The sequence below is a fragment of the Falco rusticolus genome, chromosome 8, assembly GCF_015220075.1.
Source record: "Falco rusticolus isolate bFalRus1 chromosome 8, bFalRus1.pri, whole genome shotgun sequence".
In the NCBI taxonomy this organism is placed as follows: Eukaryota; Metazoa; Chordata; class Aves; order Falconiformes; family Falconidae; genus Falco; species Falco rusticolus.
Window position 1 is genome coordinate 53,719,263 of NC_051194.1, and position 12,723 is coordinate 53,731,985.

The following is a 12,723-nucleotide window of genomic DNA, read 5'->3' on the forward strand; positions in this document are numbered from 1 at the left end:
AGCAACAACTTACAGTATTAGTAATACTGCAGTGAGGCCCTATTCAAAACCATAGGTAGTTAGCTTCACTTAAAAGCTTAGTTTGATAAATTTTCTGAATTACTGTGCCCATGAGAATTCTTTACTGCTTTCCAGTACACTCAGGTTATAAAAGATGTGTTTCTGAGAAACATAACTTCATTTTAGTTGCTTTGGAAAATAACAGTCTGGAGACAGACTTTTGAAATCACTGGTCTGTTTTGCAGCTACTGCCAGAATCAGCCAGGGAACAAAGACAGTCTCCTTTAATAGCAATTTATAGTTCAATATGATTAAGGCAGCATATCCTTCTGCACAGCACAATTCACAAGTTACACCTATATTATATCCATACATTCAAAAATAAATTCTAGCAATGCATTCTACATATTTAGCAGTACCTGACAAAAATACAGCTTTGTTACTTGGAAAGAAAACTGCACTTGATCAGTAATCTGGCTCAGTCTTGCCAGTATCTGGGGTATGAATGGATTGAGAGCAGCCCTGCTGAGAACGACCTGGGGACCCTTGTGGACAAAAAATTGGACAGGAAGCAGCAATGTGTATTTGCAGCCCAGAAAGCCAACCTTATCCTGGGCTGCATCAAAAGAAGTGTGGCTGGCAAGTTAAGGGATGTGGTTCTCCTACTCTGCTCCACTCCCATGGGACCCCACTGGCAGTACTGCATCCAGCTCTGGGGGTCCCCAGGACAAGACAGACACAGGTCTGTCAGAGTAGGTCCGGAGAAGGGAGAAAATTAAGAGGGATGGACACCACTGTGATGAGTAAAGCCAGAGTTGGGAATGTTCAGCCTGGAGAAGAGATGGCTCCAGGAAAAACCTCATAGCAACCTTTCAGTAAATAAGGGGGAACTTTTAAGAAATATAGAGAGGGCCTTTTAACAACAAGGTCTGTAATGACAGGACAAGGGGCAATAGTTTTAGATTGGATTTTCCATCTCTTCCTTCCTCTCCTCCCCCCCTCTTACCCTCCTGCCCCTTCCTGGCCCCTCCCACCCCACCCCTACACACACACGAACGCACAGCAGCACACACACACACACACACAACAAAAGCTGTAGGTACTTCATCACTGGAAGTGTTCAAGGTTAGCTGGATGGGGCTTTGGGCAACCCAGTCTAGTGAAAAGCATTCCTGCCTGTGTCAGGGGGATTAGACCAGATGACCTTTAAAGGACTTTTCCAACCCAACCATACTATGATTCTATGAAGCATCCAACACTTCACTGAGATATCCCTAATTTTTTAAGCAAGAAACCAATAACCATAGACAATTTGGGGTTGGGTGGTGGGTTTTTTTTCCTTCAAAGTTCATTAAAATCCAAGATATTTTACACAAATCGCAGACCAAATAGCTGTAGAAAACACATGTAGCAATTTTATATCATGTAGTTATACATGTAACTAGACAAACCAAACACACTGAGCTTCATTCCTTTCAAAAGCCACCAAAGTAAGTACTTGCAAGCTCAGAATACTGAAGTGCCCTCAAGTGTGTGTCATAACCTGTCAGCGACACTACTCTTATACAGCACATGCTTTATATAAATACTGATATATTAGTTAGAAGCCTGAAAACCCTGTGTTCTCTGCAAGACTGAGAATTTCTGAGAGAAAATGATTCAAACCCCAACAGCATATTTAAATTTCTGTCATATTGTTACAATCTAACCTCTGCATCTTCAAAAACAGGTCTACAAAATGTATTCAAGCAGAACCCTATCTCCACTAAGGTTCACCATTTAAATGGACTTCTGTTCCACACTGATCACAAACTCCGTAGTCCATTCCACAGACGTAGGAGGTACGTTCTATTTGAAGGTTTTTTTCTTATTGCCAGTTTCTTCTATAGCATTAGAAAGAATGAATGTTTGAATTTGTAATCACCCAAGTTACGTGTTTGTTTTCTTTATGGTTGTTTGCCACTGTTTTCAAATAAGCTCAAATGCAATTTTCAGAATTTAATACAGCCTATTTTTAGCAGTGCAGAAGGTCTCATGACATTTTTTTTTTATTTTACTATTTGTATAAGATGGGCATTCACATTTAATCATATCCATAGATTACCTCAATGAATACAAATGTGTTACATTATCTTTAAATAAATGAATGTCAATATGTTCTAGGGTAACAGAAGTAATTGCATATTGATAACAGTCATTATCATAAGTCATGGTTACTGGCAGAAAATCCACTTGTATTTTTTAATAAGGTGCAATATTATGGTCTATTTTGAGATGATAGCTTTCTATTTCCCCATACATAACACAATATCACTTCAATATAGCTAGCAGACCCTGGGAACAGATAAAAATTGAGAATGTAAACCTGCAAATTGTAAGATTTACAGTCTTTTGAAACTAGGGGTGGATATTCCAAGTACCATCAGCAAAAACTGATACGAGGGAATCATTATCTGTGCCAGGCTGATGTACCTTCCATTCCACTCACCACAGCAGATAACAGCTACTAGCACATTACCCTAAATTCATACAACCAAGATATTTCAGATTTTGCATTGTAGTTTATTGCAGTCTGCAAAGTAATCTGAAAGACACTTGAGACAGGGACATCTCTCCCTCATTTTTTAAGAGGCACAAAACTTTAAAGCTCACTCTGATATTCTGGACGCATCTGCTACAGGAGTGTAAGGAAGTTACAATATCCACTATCAAGATTGGAGGCTCTCGTTCTGCACTGCTGCTCTACTTTATTGCTTTAAAGTAGCAGAAAAGATAGAGCTTGATAAATAAGCAGACAACTGCAGAGTCCTGCACAGTGGACAGAATACCCCCACAAAACCATACAGGCTAGAGACAGACTATATATCAGCTTTGCTAAAAAGGATCTGAGGGGTCCCCATCTGGCCAGGGACTTAAACGTGAGTCAATAGTGTGTGAATCAGCAAGATCATAGCAAAGTCAAAGCAAGCTGAGTGACTCTACCCCCTACTTGGCAGCTGTGAAGCCATGTCTGGAATATTCTGCCTAGTTTTGAGCCTACACACATAAAAAGTACTGACAACTGGTCCTCAATGGAGGCAAAAACAGAGTGGACCTCTAACCCACCACTAAGGAGGGCTGGAGCTCATGAAGTCCCAAAAGAGACTGAAAAATCAGGTTGATTCACCCTGCAGAACAGGGGACTTGCGAGAGGCGAATCTTACTGCATCCTTATAGCCTAAAGCATGATTAGAGATGACAGGATTCCCACTCTTCCTCAAGTCAGTGAAAGGACAAGAAGCAACAATCACAGGTTGCAGCAAAGGAAACTGCCAACTACATGAAGAATGGGGAATTTCACAGTGGGTAGTAGATAGGCCTGGCACCACCTGCCCAGAGAACCGCCACCGCTGCCAGAGACTTTCAAAACTGAAAAGGACTGGGCCTGGCAAGGATAGAGCTACTTTACTTCATAGCAGCTCACGTGGTGCTGGGGTTTAGATTTTTGGCCACAAAAGTATTGATAACAATTACTACTGTAGCTTTTGCTGAACACCATTTGCACTGAGGCCTTCGGTTCCCCACTCTGCCTCACCAGGGAGTAGACTGTAGGTGTGCAGGTGGCTGGAAGGAGACGCAGCCAGGCAGGTGACCCAAACTAACTGCATAGATAGTCCATATCATGTAACAATAGGCTCAGTCGTGAGAGAAAAAGAGGTTTTTTAGGAGGGTTAGCCATCTTTTTAGTCAGAAACTAGCTGGGCATCAGCCTGCCCACTGGAGGTGGTGAGTGAATGCTGCTGCACCACTTGTTTTTTCTTTTGTCCTTCCACTTAAACAATTTTATTCTTTCCGATTTTGACACCACCACACACACACACATTTTCTTGCTTTTATTCCTTTCTTCTTCCCCTACCCCACCGGGGGAGGGGGCAAGTGGAGGTGAGCCAGCAGCCGTGTGGTGCTAGCTGCCCACCAGGCCAACCAACGCCACCTCAGCAGCATCACCCGGCTCTGAAGCTGGTCTAGCTTTGAGCACAGGTCTGGACCAGGTGAGCTCTTCCAACCTAATTATGCTGCAGAGCAACACACAACCCTCTTCGTTCCAAACCTCCCCCGTAGAAATAGCTCTCATTTTTGTAACAGCAAGGGCCACACATAGAAGACTTGAGCCAGCCCTCTAACAGTCACAGCACAGTAGATGGCTTTGGGTGTGAGCATCAGAAAATACAGGTAATCAGCCTGGCTAGTGCTACTGCTCTGGCCCTGCCACCGGCACGCACCCAGGCCCTGCCACCTCGTCTCCTCTCACTTGTCATCTCCTGAGAAGCAGCCACCCTGAGCAGTGCAGGGAGACCCTCGTTTATCATTACTCCTAACTTTTGCAAGATATACAATATATGCTTTGCAATACAGCTGTGTTGTTTTAAGGAAAAGGAAAGCATCAGCTCTAACTCAGCTAAGGCATAGTTAGAGAAACAGCGTTTGGGCATCTAGAGCTGGAGTAGTCAGTGAGCGTATTAATGGTAAAAGCTTTCTCCTCAAGTGAGCAGTCTTAGGAGAAAAATAATTGAGCATCCTCCTGAACTCCACTATACTGAGGCATAATTAAATCTCCACTTGTTTCTATGTGATTATTCAATCAAAATCTCAAGCCCAAAACTTTCTATTCAGCATCCAAAGCACACGATTTTGAAAAAGCCAATATGCTGAAATATTAATAAGAAAAAAACCCCAAGTCACGCCTCACAAGCCGGCTGCGCAGCCCCAGAGGATACCACAGGCTGCCTTACATGCTCAACAGCGTCCCTCAGGGCGAGGCAAACGCTACCAAGCCCCGTACCGCAGCTCATTGGCTCTTTGAGGCACGCACAAATAGCTTTGTTTGTGGGTTATTTTATTTTTTTTTTAGTTTTCTTTTTCTGAGTATCTTTGCCACTGCCCCAGCTCCCGGCCCCTCGCCCTGACCCCGCCAGCCGGCCGTCTGGCGCCTCCAGCCCGCCCCGCAGCAGCCAATGGCGGAGCACGGCACCGCTCCCCGGAGCCGCGGCTGCCGCCCGCCCCGCGCCTCCCCTCAGCGGCACGGGCGGGAGCGGCGGGGCAGCGGCGGTGTTCGCCGGGACTAGGGCGGCTCGGCTGCTGGGCCGAAGGTGGGCACGCCATACGCCGGAGCCCTCGACAGACACCACCCTTGTAGGTTTTGGCCAGATGTCTGCTGAAGCAGCACAACCTTACATACTTATGTGTTGCCACTGTGGCCAGTTCTGTACCAGGAGGACAGGCTCCCGCCTCACCCAGCTGCTACAGGCAGCACAGCCTTTCACACACGGGCATGAGAGGAGGCATAGACCCTTCCAGGCGAGGCAAGGAACGCTCAAACCCTGCTTCTGCAGAGCTGCCCGATTAACCTTTCCACTCCCATCCAACAAAACAGGGCACAGCCACAACAAAGACCGAACCTTTCTCCAGGTTGAGTTGCTGGTCTTACTTAAGACTGGAAATGTGCTTTTGTCTTCTCAATACTTACTCCTGTAGGCCCACGCTGACTGAGAAAAAGGCATTTCCACATCCCAGGTTTTGTAGGCTGGGAGCCTGCTCCAATTTGCTACAGCAGCATCAGGACAATTAGCATTGTTAATTGGGACCAGCTGGTGGGTGCCGCAGGCCCTCAGGGGTGCTGGTGGGACCACAAGTGCAAGTGATAGAGGAGATGTGGTGGGAGAACCTTGCTGGAAGGGCTGGAAGGAGTTGGGGGGGTGTCTCAACGTCAAGTCTGGGTGTTCCCAGGGCATTGGCTGTGTAGTTGGGACTCACCTAATGGTCCAGCAGCCTTGCAAAGCACATCAGGTGTTAGGGATTCAAAAATTGTTCTAGAGAGGAGTGACATGACACAAAGTCACCCTTTCCCCTCGCATGCTTTGTCCTTCACAGAAACAATATGCTTCCTGAGGAACCTTACAAAGCCTCTGGGATTGCCCCCAGACCGAGATCTTCCCCAGTTCTGTACATGAGCTGTGGAAAAAACTGCACTCCTGTCATTTGTGTTACTGACATCTACCTAAAGATAACAGCTCTGCGAGGGAAGAATGGTCAACAAAAAGATGTCCTTCAGTACTCAGTTGTGACTGACTACTTGAAGTTAAAAACGGACTTCAGTATTCACGTACTAGTTGTTGTTTTTTAAATTATAGAGGTCTGCCAACGTTGGTATTACTGCAAATGTCACGTAAAGTTGACTTGAAAGTGGGCATGTAAAAATACTGAATTTGTAATATTCTACTGCCTCATGAAAGGCATCTAATTTGGACACAGAACATTTTTGCAGTGAGTAAGCATTTCTATGAATTTCAATATACATAGTTTCCCAGAGATTGAAATTTTTATGGAAAGTTGCACATTTCTGAGCTGCAAATACTGTGTGTGCTTAGTTAACGGTTTTATGAGCAGCCAAGTTGTGGTTGCTGTCAGGTATCGTTTTCTGCTGTGTGCTGTTCTTTAACTTCACAGCAAGCATAAAGGTTGTTCTTAGGAGAAAATCACCTTCCCACTGAGAATTAATCTTTTTTGCTATGCTCCCTATTTCTGGCTTCCACTGTTCCACTGCTGTCAATATCCAGGTTCTGTACAAGGTGACTGACACATTGAGTGTCCCTTCCTTCTCTCATTTTTAATAAAAAAGGATCTACAGACATAATGATTTGTTCCTGCTTTTGTGCATTTTCTGGTGAAGTAATTTCTCCTTTTATATGACCACTCTTCTCCAATTTACTAATTTTTTTGCAAATATGCCAGTTACAATTAAGGCTGAACTAAAGAGCCATGCTGTTAAAACTATCCAATGGGGACCAAAGAAGCCAATACTACACCCCATCTATCGAGTCAGCGCACTCTATTTCCTACAATTTTCAGGGTCTTTAAGATTTAAAAGGATTTTCAGTTAACTGTAGCAACTCTGAAATTGGACAAAATTGTCATGGATAAGTTTATTGAAGGTCTCTGCTCAATGAAAGCAAAAAGGGGAAAGAGATACTCAGATGTATAAGGAATGAGACTAACACTGATAGTATTTATAACGCAGTTAGGTACAGCAGTAACAGTGTTCTCGATATTGATCAGTGTTGCAAAAGTTATGCGACAAAAAGTGATTAAGGCAGAAAAGACTATCATTTGAAATGAAACAAAAGATGTGGTTTTTTACATTCAACGGGACACAGACAAGGCAATATTTAAAAAAAAAAAAATTCCAATATTTCCATGAATCTCATAATGCTACAGCAGATTTGTCTGTCTCTGTGCATATATATAGAAATATAATGTGAATTATCCAACTAAAATAAATCCTTATTGGGGAGGGGTTAATTATAATGGATTTTTGTTGTGGAAGGCTGGTAACTCTGTTATTGAGTGATGTAAATGAGATCAGAATTTAGTCCAAGGTTCTGTTCTCCATCTCTAAACCTGTTACCTCCCACTGTGGCAGACATGAATACATATGGGAGAAAGAACAGAACAGATCCATCTAGTGGGAGGACAGGAACAATATGCAGATTGCTGTATTATATGTGACAACAAAGCAAAGTTGAAATTTTCACATAGAACATGGACATATGTGTATGTTTCATGTATGATATATCTTGCATTTTTGGTAAGTGTTACATTTAAACTCAAGTAGAGTGATATCACATAAAGATGTGATAAAGGAAAATCAGAAGTCTATCGTTAGCTATTCTTAAATCAACCACAGTCTGCTATATTAGCTTTATAGCTAATGTTAGCTTTAGTATTTTTTCTGTGTTTGAGCTTGGAGTCCTTTAAATATAGCAAACATGGACTGAAAAATTTCTAATAAGACATAGGACATAGTGGAACTTCTTTATTCCTAATTCTTCATCCTTGCCCTGCCTGTATTCTCACTCTTAATGCCCATAGTATTTTTTTATGTTTCACAGTGATGACTCTTTGTGAGGCACTTTTTCCAAGGCAAATTAGTGGTGATCGTTCATTGTGATGAGATCTTTTTCATGTTTGTGTCAAATACTAACAAGCTATCTTTACAACAAAAGAGCTGAACACCATTATGGAATATCATCCAGAAAGTTTCTGAATTGTAAAAATGTGTAAATTATGCAAGACTAGGTCTTGCCTGAAGGGTGAGAGACAAGAAGCCTTAAAGTAGTTGATACAGTTACTGAAGTGAGAAACAGACCTCATTCTTGTGCAGTTTTAAAAATGTTAGGAAATTCCAAAGAGAAAAGCCTAGTTAAACTGAAGATAACACAGCTTCACAAATCTGAAGTAAATGTTTACTGGTATGATTCATTTGCTGGTGTGAATGTCCAGCAGCTTGGCAAATTAGAGTCAGCCACGTCTGGTTGAACATTTAATGCGAATGGGTTTCATGAATACCAAATTTTCCAAGATTTTCACATATCTATCCAAAGCGGAAATAGCAATTCAGCAACTGATTTGGTTTCTCTCTCTATTACATTCTATTGCAAAAGATGTTCTCAAAAAGGATTTGCTGCTGCCATAGAAAAGTTCTTTCAATGATGAAAAATGTATTAGATCAAATTATTCCTTCAAAATGGGCACAGCCTTGCAGGAAGAGGATGTAAATGTTACATGATACTGAAGGATGTAATTGGAGTGTGTGCGTGTGTGTGTCCAGGATGATATGGGTAGATCCTAGCAAGGAGATGCACCTGTTCACCTACCTGTTGTGTGCTGCACCACTGTATTCCTGCTCTGTTAGCATGTGTTAACTGGCTGGAAGTAAGAGAGAAGTGGCAGAGCTTTCAAAAGATGGTGGAAGTTTTCATCACCATGACAAGAAAATAGAAAATTAAGGGAGAGGTTAAAAACCTCTTACAGCTATCCTCTCTCTAGAAAATCTCTGTTTAGGCTTACATGCTGATTTACCTAATTTCCAAGAACTAGAGTATACGCAGCAGTAATCAGTGCTGCAACCTATTAACATTCACCTGAAAAGTACTATGTGCATGCAGTTTTACCTCAGAGATTTAGATCTTTGACCATTGCAGCCAAGAGTATATAATGAAACAACAAAAACTTGATTACTGTCGTGTACGGAAAACAAAACCATTAAACCTACTAAACTTCAACTATTCTATTTGCATTATAACTGTACTCCTAGTATTTAGAAAACTGATTCAACAGAGAGCCAGGCAAAAATAATGTGAAAAAGAAATAATGAAGACCATGGTAATCAATTGGCAAATGTTCACCATATAGATTTTCAGTGTATTTTTTTTTTTCTTTTATAGTATTAAATTCCTAGAAATGGTTAGGGTGAATCATATCCACTTAGGAATAGTTTATTTGTCAAGACCCAGCATAATAAATTCTTAACAGTTCTAAATTAGCTGTCCATACGTTGTGATGGTGTACTGTTTGACATCAGCTGATAGCTATTTGTAAGGAGCCTACCAATACTTTTCAGGGCTGTTATTATCACCTAAATTTGAATAACTATCTTAACCTCTGTATATTATTTAGGCAATCCAGGGGACAAAATGGAGGTCCTCCAAAAGACTACTCATAACAAGAAGTTAGTTTAGCCTTTTGGATTGCCTGCTGGAATGTCCTCTCTCTGTTAGTCATACGGTAAACCGAGGAAAACTATTATTCTATTTGGATATTTGAGTTAGTTGCCAAATGGCAAGAAGTATAAATATACCCATTTTCTTCTTTTAACTACTTGCCTTAGGTTCTCATTTGATCTTGGGGGTAATGTACTATTCCAAAAGTAGCAGGATTAAGCCTTTAGCAAAAATTACAGAGAGGAAAAATAAGAGAAAGAACAAAAAATGAAGCTGGCAAATAATGTAGCCATTTTTCTATGTTTTCATTTCAACCACTTCTTTATATTTACTTAAATCACGATATTTGGTTGTATTTTCTATCAAGACATTGATTTTTTTTTATCTGCCCTCTCTGAAATGATTGATTTGAAACAAATTGTTCAGACTAACAAAAAATGTGTATTTCATCCTGAATTCATCTTCAAGTTAAAATAGAAATCAGTGAGGGTAGCTACAATATAAAACAATCCACTTTAAAGGTACCAATTAATTTACCAATTAAAGATACCAATAAGACCAAAGCCTTTCTAATTCATCTGGTCAAAAACTTTAGAATTAGGTTCAAATGGAAAGTGCTGGTTTGGTTTTTGCTATTTCTGGGATTCAGAAATATCAAAGCCTTGCCTCAGGTCTCTTCCAGTCCACTTCTTCATTATTTCATATACCTTTTCCATTTTCTTGTTTTCTACATAAAATTATATTTTCATTAATAGATGTGACATAAAGTGAAGGTTTAAATAAAGTAACTGTAGATAGCAAGCATAGATTTTTAACAACAGAGGTAACTGACCATTCAAATAAGCTCAAATAAACTGCAGAGTATTCCTATCCTTATCTTCAAAGTGATGCCGGAAGATGTGTGTTATGACAACAGTAACTATTAAAAACCCCCATAAATTAGGCCGTCCAACCTCGATTAAGGTGTTTGATACTTCTAACACAGAGGTATCAGGGTAAACATACGAAGCCTGTGCTTTACTAAAAGATAGACAAGATGATCTATATGTCTCATCCATCTCTACAGATACTTGATATCTGAAGTAACCAAAGGAAATGCTTCAGTCATACTGAACTGCTGAAAGTTAGTTTGTAATGGAAGATCCAGCACTGCCTTCTACATTAACAAAATACAGACATTATTTCAATATATGTATATTTATGTGCAAGTTTATCCACACTCCTGTTCATAGATTTAACTTCATGTTTGCAAATCACATGACTGGCAGTGCTCATAATCCCCAAATCACCAAGAACCATGAAGCCTTGCAGTAGGCTAACAGGGCAAGACATCAGCATAGGAAATACTACACCGTTGTTCCACAAATAATAAACCATGCAAAAGAACTGAAAGTTAAACTAATATTATTTTTTTTAACTTTTCTAGGGCTTAGATAAAATGTGAGCCAGCTTAGCAGAATCTTACCTGGCATGAATCCAGATGGTACCTCAGTTTCCTTAAGGAGACATCAGTGTCTAGTCTGTTGTATCTGTTCTCATAAGAATAAAAAGGACACATATTAAACCCTATAAAAGTAACCCATATGGACCCTATAAGTGATAAAGCAGTTGATGAAACAGTACATATTGTTTCAGCATAAATTTCTGTTCACTCCCTTCTTTTCTAACCAGAACTAGTACTCTGTGACTGAAGAGAGTGCAGGGAACAGAAGAATAGTCCTGGAAATAGCAATTTAATCATCTGCTGACTCAACAATTTAGCTGAACAAATGGGGTCTTCAGATTCAGTTATCAAGGGGAAAAAAATGTTTTTCTTAAACATTTACTGAAAGGTCTGGAAAAAATCATGTGTATTCTTACCGTGGTAGTCCCCCCTTACCTCCTTTACATGCCTCTTGCTCATCTCTACAGAGAAGAAGGTGCTTATATTGGACTAGAGGCTGATGACATCTCTTTCATAAAGAGATATTTTAATTACTTTACTATGCAATATTTATAACATGGTTATATTTTCAAATATTGGCCAGTTTCATTAACTAAACTTTTAATAAAACGTTTATAGTATTTATACTTATCATAGAGATCAAGAGAAAGTAGGATGTGGAAAGAAACACAAGAGATCAATGAAAAGGGAAAAGATTTAAATCAGTCTGATACAAGTAAATGTAAGAAGAATGAGGGTTATTTTGGACATCTGATATCTGGCCCAGAAATGTGTAAAAATGGGAGAGCAGAACTCCTTTTAGAAAAGCATACAGTTGTTCCTTTAGACACGAATAGCTCCATGTGCAAAACAGTGGTTAACAGGGCATATAATTTAAAAATCCAGCTTCCACAACAGATGGCTTTATTTACCATGTTTACAGACTTTACATGGGGGAATCTTCCACTGGAAGCACAGTTGTTTGTGCTGCAAAATAATCAGATCTGGGTCAAAAATCAGACTGCCCTAATACTTGGTGCCAGTATTTATGTGAGATTGTCACAATCTGTCCAAAGCAGAAAATTATCCAAATAATTAGACGCATTTAGTGTGTGTGATATTTTCCCTCCTAAAATAATTGTTGCAATGTCTCAACTACAACATCTGTAAGGGAACAGGTTTCCAGCATTATTTTTGCCACTCGCTACGGCACTTGCAGTGTGACTTTTCTAACAGCCTTTCTTGCTCTAAAGACCTATAACCATTCATCCTGTTAGCCATCTGAAAAACTCTGGGGAATATGAAGCCGTGTAAAAATCATGGTGTGCTGAAGAGTGAAGAGTGGCTTGTGAATGGAAACACTGAAGAGCAGTTCCAGGAGATACTAGAAGGAAAGGCCGTATTACAGCACAGGAAAACACTGCTCAATCCTCTTTAAATTCCCTTGCTAGTGAAGGTCTCAGACCTAACAAAGTACCAAGTGATTTTCTCTCTCCTTGTTTTTATGGCTAAGAACATGGACCAGTGTGACCAGAGGAAAGGTAAAAGGTGCTGTAGCACAAAAGCACCTAAACAAGTAATCAAAAGGAGAGACTGGAACACAGTAGGCAGGCTGGCAGTAGTCTTTGTTATGTGATGGGGAGACAGTGTGTTGTCTGGAGGAGAAAACGGGCTTAATTAAAATGGAGATGTTTCTCGAGGTCACGGGCATCCTGCATTCATGACAGAGCTAGGAGGAGCTGATCTCCCTTTGAAAAATCC